The following is a 10607-nucleotide window of genomic DNA, read 5'->3' as shown; positions in this document are numbered from 1 at the left end:
TGCAAAAACATGGATGAATCTTGAGAATAACATGCTAACCAAAATCAATCAGAAGGGAAAAGTCAAGAACTATATTATTTCAGTTTTACATGTGACATGTAAAACTGAAAGCAACAAATGAATAAACAAAAACCCATAGACATAGACAACATTATGGTAGTTGCCAGAGGGAAGGGAGGTGGAGTGATAATAAAGGGTAAAGGGGATGAAATATATAGTGATGGAAGAAAATTTGACTTGGAGTGGTGAACACACAATGCAATATATAGATGATGTATTATAGAATTCTACATTTGAAACCTATATAATCTTATTAACCAATGTCACTCCAATAAATTTAGTGTTTAAAAATTACTATGCCTAGATGTCACCACCAAGTTTCTGTTTGGGGTGTAGCCTGGGTGTCGAGACTGTTAACAACTCCCCAGGTGATTCTAATGTGCAGACAAGTTTGAAAATCAATGGTATATAGTACTATTTCAAGCACTTATTAGTTTTATTAAAGCTTAAGCTTTACCCAATACTTTGAACTTACCTCCTATACAGTTTAATCTACTCAAGGTGCAGTGTCATCATGAATTGTGCTGATAGGAAGGAGAAATTAAAAATTGATGTTTTGTAAACAAATTTTATTTTCATAGAGTTCTAACATGTCAGATCTAGAAGAGACTTGATAGATACATTCTAATCCAACCTCTTTTATTGTGTAAATGAAGAAAAAGTCCCAGAGAGGTTTTTATTTTTATTTATTTCCTGGGGATATATATTTATTAGCTGTTGTAAAATCAGCACCTGTGAAAACTTTTTGTTTTTAAGATACTTAAAAAGTGTTCAGAGTACCACCTAAATTACAAATAAAAATCAAACTTTTATAGCTTGGAAGTTGAACAAAGAGGTTGAATAAAATGACAGCAGCTAATCCGTCAAAATTAAAACTAGATCTTATACTAGTCATCATATACAATTTGTCTGATTTAAAGTTTTTAAATTGTAAAATACATAAGAATTACCTGGAGAACTTATTTAAAATGTGAATTTCTAGATATTTTCCTCTGATTCTGATTCAGGATGACTGGGGGTGGGATCCAGGAATTTTCATGTTCAATACACTTCCACGTGTCTAATATAGGTGTTTCACAGACAAAAATTTCCAACGCTGAATAAGCACTAGACCACTCATCCTCCAACTTCCCTTAAAAGTTAAGAGAAAAATTACATTGATGGGTATTTATTGTTCCAAAACAAATTTTACTTAACTGTAAATTTTTAAAAATATAAAATTAGCAAAGTTATTGCTCTCTTTCTGAAAGTCGCTGAAGGAAACTTAAAAGCACATATATAGAAGGTATATAGTGCTGGTTATCATATAAAATCATGAACTTCCACCACCAGAGAAATTAAAAATAGTTCAATAAAGTTCTCTTTAATACACAAGCATTGCCACAAAGTGTTATGGAACGTCATCATTTATAAGGCACATAACTTGTGTAAAAATTACAGTGTGAAGATTTTTTTAATTTAAATTTTTTATTGTTTAATATATAACATGAGTCTTCTTTTTCTCCCATTGACTTTTCCCTGACCGCTCCCACCACCCAGCACATGCCCTCATCCCCTACTGTCTGTGTCCATTGGTTATGCTCATATGCATGCATACAAGTCCTTTGGTTGATCTCTTACCCCCTCCTCTTCCCCTGCCTTCCCTCTTAGGTAGGACAGTCTGTTCAATGCCACTTCTATGTCACTGGTTCTATTTTTGTTCACCAGTTTATGTTGTTCATTATATTCCACAAATGAGTGAGATCATGTGATATTTATCTTTTCTCAGACTGGCTTATTTCGCTTAGCATAATACTCTCCAGTTCCATCCATGCTGTTGCAAATGGTAAGAGTTCCTTCTTTTTAATAGCAGCGTAGTATTCCATTGTGAGGATGCACCACAGTTTTCTAATCCACTAATCTGCTGATGGGCACTTAGGCTGTTTCTAAATCTTAGCTATGGTAAATTGTGCTGCTATGAACATAGGGGTGCATATATCCTTTCTGATTGGTATTTCTGGTTTCTTGGGATATATTCCTAGAAGTGGGATTACTGGGTCAAATGGGAGTTTCTTTTTTATTTTTTTTTAGGAAACTCCATACTGTTCTCCACAGTGGCTGCACCAGTCTGCATTCCCACCAGCAGTGAACGAGGGTTCCTTTTTCTCTGCATCCTCACCAGCATTTGTCATTTGTTGTTTTGTTGATGATAGCCATTCTGACAGGTGTGAAATGATAACTCATTGTCATTTTGATTTGCATCTCTCAGATGATTAGTGACTTTGAGCATGTTTTCATATGTCTCTTGGCCTTCTGTATGTCCTCTTTTGAAAAGTGTCTATTTAGGTCCTTTGCCCATTTTTTGATTGGATTGTTTATCTCCCTTTTGTTAAGTTGTATCAGTTCCCTGTCAATGCTGGAGATTAAATCCTTATCAGATATAACATTGGCAAATATATTCTCCCATGAAGTGGACTTTCTTCTTGTTTTGTTGATGGTTTCTTTTGCTGTGCAGAAGCTTTTTATTTTGATGTAGTTTCACTTGTTTATTTTCTCCTTAGTTTCCATTAATATGAAGATTTGAAACTAGTGTGTTAATATTATTTAACCAAATATGATTTCTAATGGATTTAACTAACTCCTCACTAAACTGTTTTTAAATTATTTCAGGAAAAAAGTCTCCTTTAGAAACAATTTAATAACATAGAAAAAAGTTAAATCAAATTTCTAGGACTTTGCTAATTATTTGCATTTTGAATGCTGATGTTGAATTTATCACAGATGTCTATTAGCAATCAGCAAATTAATGGTTTTGACAATAATAACACTTCTGTTTTCCATTTTATAGTTTGTTTTGTTTTGTTTTGGTCTAGTGAATACAGGCTATATTATGAGTTTTAACATCAAAATGGTAATGCTAATAGCAAAATAATAAACTACCTTTGTTCTGAAATAGACCATAAGCTAATATACAAGATCTTTAAACTTTTCAGTTCAAGTTCATGAATAATTATTGAGTGATTACTATGTGCAAAGTGCCACTATGCCTGGCCATGTGGCTCAGTGATTGAGCATTGACCCATGGACCAAGAGGTCGCCAGTTCGATTCCCAGTAAGGGCACATGCCCAGGTTGGGGACTCAATGCCCAGTAGGGACATGCAGGAAGCAGCTGACCCATGTTTCTCATCGATGTTTCTATCTCTCTCCTTCTCCCTTCCTCTCTCTCTAAAATCAATTTCAAAAAGAGTAAAATTAGCCCTAACTGGTTTGGCTCAGTTGATAGAGCATCAGCCTGCTGACTGAAAGGTCCCAGGTTCGATTCCGGTCAAGGGCATGTACCTTGGTTGCAGGCACATCCCCAGTAGGAGGTGTGCAGGAGGCAGCTGATCTGTGTTTCTCTTTCATCGATTTTTCTAACTCTCTATCCCTCTCCCTTCCTCTCTGTAAAATCAATAAAATACATTTTTTTTAAAAAGAGTAAAATTAAAATTAAAAATATAATTTTAAAAGTGCCACTAATACCAAGTACCATAGGGGAATAGATACACAGATACATATTGGCAGCTATAATATAATAGAAAGGTTTATATTTGTATTGTGCTTCTGTTGGGGTTTATTCATTAGGTTCAAATGTAGCTTCCTTGAACTCCTCACCTCTGCTGAGTAATGCTAACTTTTTGTTTCCAACTGCAGGAACCACTCTCAGATGCCTAAGAACAGACAGGAAGCAAGAGGAAGAATCTTGCCACCGATCATCTCCTTCAACAATGTTTCCTATTTTCCTATTTTTTTGTCCTGTCCCCTTGACTCCAGTATTCTTCCTGATTCCAGATTACTTTCCTTGGACTTCAGACTACCATTGTGCCTGCCCTCCTTTTGACCTGGTGTCTTTCTGCTTCTGTGATGGCCTAATGCCTGCTTGTCTAGTTTGCTAACTCTTTGACCCAATCAGACTTCTGATATCTCTGTTTGTTTTCTTGTTAATTTATCTACTCCTTCACCAGCCCTTGGCACACATTGAAATCTCCCTATCCCAGCAAATTGCCAAGAGCAGTTGACCCCATAGCAATGTCTGAGTGCTGTGAGTGTCCAATGTACTACTGGTTTTAAAAAAATAGAATTTAAAATTCTAAATGTTAAAAATTAAATATTGAATGACCTTGTTAGAGTATAACACATGGAACATAAAAATTAATGGAATGCTGCAACTCATAAGTATCTGTCAATCAACAAATATTTGAGTGCCTACCATGGATAAGGTACTTTACTTGAAAGGAAAGGATCTTTGTTACTGAAATATGTTCACTTTTCAATGAATAAACAATGTGGCAGAAGATATACCTTGGGGAGCCTATTAAAAAATACTCCAAAAAGAAATAAGAGGGGGAAAGGTTGTAAAATCAATTCCACTAATGCCTTAGCAATTAAAATTGTGTATTTTAACTTACTCTTGGATAAACTGGTTGATAGCATATTTCAGCAGGGCTTGGAAAACCAGTTTGGTGTTTTAGATATTCTGAGAGAGGTGACTTTCAGACTTGTCACGTGGGATTCCCAGGCGTCCAGTTCCTCGTTCCAATCACTCCATGCTTATGAAAGTGCGTTAGCTGGAACAGTAGGGGGAAAAAATTTCAGTGCAGGAAGTCATCCAACCCTGATAAGTTGACATGTAGAATAAAGTTGATGGTGTTATTTATTACTAAGGTAGTCTTGGTGAAGGGTTATGTGTGTGTACAGTTGGAGGAGGGGCAGGCAAAAGGGAATGTAGATAAGTGAAGTGAAATAGAGCTGATGTATTCAGAGCTTATGTTGCTTGAGGTGAGATCAGTTACCTGCTTGCAACTGAAATTTCAAACTTCTGCTTAGCTGGGGACTGCGTGGACGAATGGTTACTGATAGTTGGAAATATCAGCAGACATCTTAAATTTTATGCTCAAATGAACAAGCAATGAACGAGGAGAATAAGTCCAGTTGGTTTCGGCTGCTTGTAATTTTTACCTTTTTATTTAAAATCACAGCATCCTTTCCAGTGAACGCCTATGTGACTGTGCATTATTACAATGAAACCAGCAACTATACTACAACAGAGACATGTGAATGTGGTGTTTATGGATTAGCTTCACCAGTAGCTAATGCTATGGGGGTGGTGGGCATCCCTAAGAACAGTAACTACCAAGCCTGTGACTACAACACTGAGTTTACTAATACCGAGAAGCCTTGGATTGCACTGATAGAAAGAGGTAATTGTACATTTTCAGAAAAAATTCAAACAGCAAGCAGAAGAAATGCTGATGCTGTTGTGATTTACAACGTTCCAGAGACTGGGAACCAGACGATACAGATGGCAAATTTCGGTAAGTAATAATACATAGGTTCCTCAAAAGGGATAATGTCTTTGTTTATCTTAAAATGGTATTTCCGCCTAGAATTACTCTTGATCTGGCAATGAGGTATAAAACACAGTTTTACTTTAAATTTTCTTGCCTGGCACTACTTGGAATTAACTGACTATTACTCGATATTTCTAATTAATTTGGTCCAAGGACAAAAACAATTCATGAAATGTATCCTATTTTATTTCACAGTTTTTTAAGCTGTATTAGTTTTCTCAGTGTGTATTATATAATTGTGTTTGAATAATATGTGCATTTACCTCTATAGCTTAAAGAAAGCAAATATGTTTATATCTTTGTTAATTTGTACTTTTCAGTTTGATTCAGTTTCTCATGCAGAAAGAGCTGTATGTATTCAAGTATGCTATAGCTGCAAAATGGACTCTTATTATGATTAAACAATAGCTTATTGTAAGTGTGAAAAATGTTTACGTAAATGCGAATTTGATTGTCTGCTGAATACAAGTGAGACTTGAATCTGTTTGTGAGAATAATACGTATAAAACTACTCTATAAGAAACATTATACATTGAAAAGGGTATGGCAGAAATAGGATAACTGTATAATTCACATCTAAAATATTTTCCTTATAAATGATTACTTATAACTTTTTAAGTATATATAATCACCAATTTATTAACTTTATAAAGGAATTTGCTTCTGAGAATGACTATTTTTATTTTATTTTGTAAAAATAATGCCACATTCCAAATAAATGATTTTTAAACCACAGAAGAAGTAGACTTCTGACCCAAGTTTTTAAAACTGTGGATGGGTATGGATATTTTTGACCCAGACTTGTAATAATATCAAACAAGATAAGAGTTGACAAAACATAACATCAGGATAATTGGTGTTCTCCCTGCCCAATTTGGCCTCTGAAAAAAGTAATGTAAATTAAAAAGGTGTCAGAATTATAAAAAAGAAAATAAAATTTGGACCATTCCAGGTTGTACATATATAATATAATTAAGAACTAATGTTGGAAAAAACAAGCTGATTATTTTCTTAGGTATTGAAAAATCAAGTGAAGTGGTCTTTCAATGGGACAAAATTATTGTAAACTAGAGGCCCAGTGCACAAAATTCATGCACGGTGGCGGGGGGGCGGTCCCCTCAGCCCAGCCTACACCCTCTCCAATCCATGACCCCTCAGGGGATCCCTGTGGGATCAGGCCTAACCTGGCAGTTGGACATCCCTCTCACAATCCGGGACCACTGGCTCCTAACCGCTCACCTGCCTGCCTGCTTGATAGCCCCTAACCACCTCTGCCTGCCTGCCTGATCGCCCCTAACCACTCTCCCCTGCCGGCCTGATCACCCCTAACCACCTCTGCCTCGGCCCCTGCCACCATGGCTTTGTCCGGAAGGACATCGGAAGGACTTCCGGAAGACGTCTGGTCTATCGGTCGAATTAGCATATTAACCTTTTATTAGTATAGATGTACAAAACTCTATTTGATATCTTTTGTAATATATCCTAGACATTGCCAAAAGTCAGACATTCACTTTATTTTTAAGAGCACTTCACAAATATTCCCTGTGTGTTCTTATATTTTTATTTGACTTTTATTTTGTAGAAATAAATGAGGCAGCTTTCTGATGAAAATTATAAAGTAACCTGTTCTAAGGAACCTACTTCCTTTATGTTTAAACTTCTAGATTCTGAGTACTCTAGGTTTCCTTTTCCATGGACAATCACATTCTGCTTGTTCACTCCCTGGACATTTTTAAAGTATAAAAAGTATGAAACTAAATGGTAGTCCTGTTTTCAAAACTTGCTTTGCAACATGCAGTATGGGCCAACATCTAGTGGAATGTAGGTACTCAGCAACTGAATTTAAAAGATTTTACCAGCCGAAATCGGTTTGGCTCAGTGGATAGAGCGTTGGCTTGTGGACTGGGGGGTCCAGGTTCGATTCCGGTCAAGGGCATGTACCTGGGTTGCAGGCACATCCCCAGTAGGAGATGTGCAGGAGGCAGCTGATCGATGTTTCTCTCTCATCGATGTTTCTGGCTCTCTATCTCTCTCCCTTCCTCTCTGTAAAAAATCAATAAAAAATATATTAAAAAAAAAAGATTTTACCAAAGGTCGCCAAAAGGCATGTAAACAGTCATTTGAATATATGGCTCTGAGCCAGGCTTAAAAAAACAAGGAAGTTACATTTATCATTCAATATATACCTCCTACATAATCAAGGATATGTGATCAAAACCTTTTTTTTTTTAAAAAAAACAACTATTGAATTGCCCGTTTTAAAATAAACATATTGAAAAAATAGTATCATCATAGTAATTGCAATAGTTAATATGTATTACCATTTACTATATGCCAGGCACTGTTCTGGGGCCTTTATTTTATTTAATGAATATTGATATTTAACATTGGGTGATCTCAACCCCAAAGAATTAAAATTGTAAGCTTAGTGTTTTGCATTAATAACACCTGTTCACTAGTGTGTCATTGCAGTTCTTTCTTCTCAGAAACTTCCCTTATGTAGAAACTATTATATGATGCAGTTGACAAACATAGGCAAACAAATGTGGAAAACTATGATGAGCCTCTAGGACAGCGATTTTTCAACCAGTGAGCTGCAAGAAGTTTTAAAACATGCAATACCTGTGTATTTAGTCAGGGGCACTGACCTCTTTTCCCTTAGATTGTCAAATAAAAAAATTACAACAACCAACACAACAATAGCTATGAATGAATCAAAATTATACCTATTTTAGTGTGATGAAGGCCTAGGGTGGGGGTGGGGGGCCTAGAAAGGGTCAATGGGGGAAAAGGGGCATCTGTAATACTTTCAATAATAAAGATTTTAAAAATTATAGTTATTTTGTGGTATGCAACAAAACTTTAGTAATTAGTTTGTGTGTCATGAGATGAAAAAGCTTGAAAAATCACTGCTCTAGGCATTAAAGATTGAGTCATTTTATATCATAAACCAAATTTTTGTTTGTTTTTGCTGTCTTTTCATTAATGTTTCTTTTGGTTCAGGCACAGAGGGTGGAGCAACAACTCCTCCTCCTACAAAAGCTCATGCCTTCACCTTCCTTCACCTTATCTTTTATCACTACTAAAAACCACCTTTTAAGAAAACCACACTTGCCCTAGCCGGTTTGGCTCAGTGGATAGAGCATCAGCCTGCGGACTGAAGGGTCCCAGGTTCGATTCGGGTCAAGGGCATGTACCTTGGTTGTGGGCACATCCCCAGTAGGGGGTGTGCAGGAGGCAGCTGATTGATGTTTCTCTCTCATCGATGTTTCTATCTCTCTCCCTTCCTCTCTGTAAAAAATCAATAAAATATATTTTAAAAAAAGAAAACCACACTCTAGCGCTAGCCCCTGAGAGTTATGCTACCTTTTCATATTTCTTTGGTTCCCCCACCTCTTCATTCCTTCAGTCCCATTTTTCTATGCTAGGTAGGCCTTATTAGCTTTTCCACAATGTTCCTTTTTGCTTCTTACTCATGGCAATGCCCTTCAATGAGAGACCACTAGGAAAAGACCTGTACTTGAGAAAATGGTGAGTTTATTACTTATTGCAACAAAGGGTGAATGCATAAGAAGGGAAACTATGAAGTGTCTCAATAAAAGGGTGATAGAAAGGACTTACAGGATTTGATCTTGCTTTACATGATTTGGGGGAAAGTTTAAGGAAGCAGGCATTTGAACAGCCATCCTATTTTGCTCAAGACTGAATATTTTAAGCGCTAAAACCAGGAAATCCTTGGGAAAACCAGGCTGAGTTGGTCACTCTAGCTGGCTTTGTTCTACACTTGGATGCTGATAGGAAGTGAGGATAATTCAGTGATTGGATTTCTAAATAAATCTTATTTGTAAGTGTGGAAGACTAACCCTAAACTAAAGCTATAATTAATAAAGAAGCAATAGTCACTCATGTAGGCCAGGATGGCAGATGTTTGGTCATTTTTGTGGTTTGGACACTTCATATTTTGACTGTATTCAGACATGATAATGTAGTGGTTTTGTTTTTGCCTTGATCTATCATGGTCACAGAATGACCTTTTCTCATGTTGATGTTCTGTGAAATTGTTTATGCTCAACAAGAAAATACCAAGGCCAGATTGATAGTGCCAGGCCAGGTCCCAGATGTCAGAGGCTGCTTGTCTCTTTCTCACTGACAGTGCATTATTCTCATGCCCTTACTGTTGTACAAATATATTCTCTCCCCCTACTTTATATTTCTGTGCATCCATATCCCCTGTATGCTGCCTTCAAGGACCCGAGCAAGTCTAAGCAATGCTTCTGCACCCTTTGTTTCTCATGCTTTCATGTTGAGGAGACACAATGTCCTTACTCCTCCACCCAGTATATTTACAATTTCCATATTAGGAGGATTCTATTTCTGAAGGGGGGAAGTTCAATCTGAGAAGAGCTCCCACTGAGAAGGAATAGTCTATAGCCTGGTACTTGGAGGTAAACGTTTAAATCAAAGTTTACAAATTTGCTGTGTGTTTTGACTTAGCATTTTTATGGGTTTGGAAATATAAGGATATGCTTATGGTATCCTTAAGTAGCCATATAACTTAACAATCCTTTTCAAATGCTTCAGAAACATTCATCCAATTCTGTCCCAGTTATGCAAGAAAAGTCAGGACTACTCAGTTATTAAAGCAGAAAATTTGGAGCAAGTTTAGCGCTTGCTGAGCAAACAGATTTTGTAAATTAAATATGCAGTTAAATAGGTAAATTGCTTTAAGAAATGCTTAAATTTGAATGTAGTTTACTTCAGCAAAATCAGTAATTTGAGAGAAATAAAATGGTTCTTACATTTTTATTATTTTAACTGTATCCAATGAAGTGAGATTTGCAGCATTTCAGAATCCCCAAAACTCACCATTCCAGAGTAATTAAGTACATGGAAAGGAAGAGTTTAATCAGAGAAGCAAACTCACATGTTTTGGGGGGGAAATTTTTCTAGAAATGAGAGGGGAAATTTAAAAAATAGTATATAAATGAAGTGAAAAGATAAAAACTTCAACAAGGCTTAGGCTCAGCTATACATATAAAGAAGAGCTTAATTCAAAGAAATCAATCAGTTCTACTTCAAATGACCTCAAATCTGTCTAGATGTATCCATCTCCAAGACTTCATCCTGAGAGCTCTGCAGTAACTTCCTAATTGATCTCCCTGTTTCTCTCATCCCCT

General features: G+C 36.3%; 1 long non-coding RNA gene across 1 annotated transcript in view; it reads right to left on the bottom strand.

Annotated features, from left to right (window-relative positions):
* Positions 1 to 631: 631 nt before the first annotated feature.
* Positions 632 to 10607, bottom strand: part of LOC118653806 — a 51635-nt gene continuing 41659 nt past the window's right edge. Inside the window, exons 2-3 of the long non-coding RNA XR_004966888.1 lie at positions 4489 to 4647; positions 632 to 1192 (exon numbers count right to left, since the gene is read on the bottom strand). This is a non-coding gene — a long non-coding RNA (uncharacterized LOC118653806). The remainder of the gene's footprint in view (positions 1193 to 4488; positions 4648 to 10607) is intronic.

This window comes from Myotis myotis, unplaced genomic scaffold, assembly GCF_014108235.1.
Source record: "Myotis myotis isolate mMyoMyo1 unplaced genomic scaffold, mMyoMyo1.p scaffold_m19_p_4, whole genome shotgun sequence".
In the NCBI taxonomy this organism is placed as follows: Eukaryota; Metazoa; Chordata; class Mammalia; order Chiroptera; family Vespertilionidae; genus Myotis; species Myotis myotis.
The sequence above is the reverse complement of the archived record's forward strand: the minus strand, read 5'-3'. Positions and strand labels throughout refer to the sequence as shown.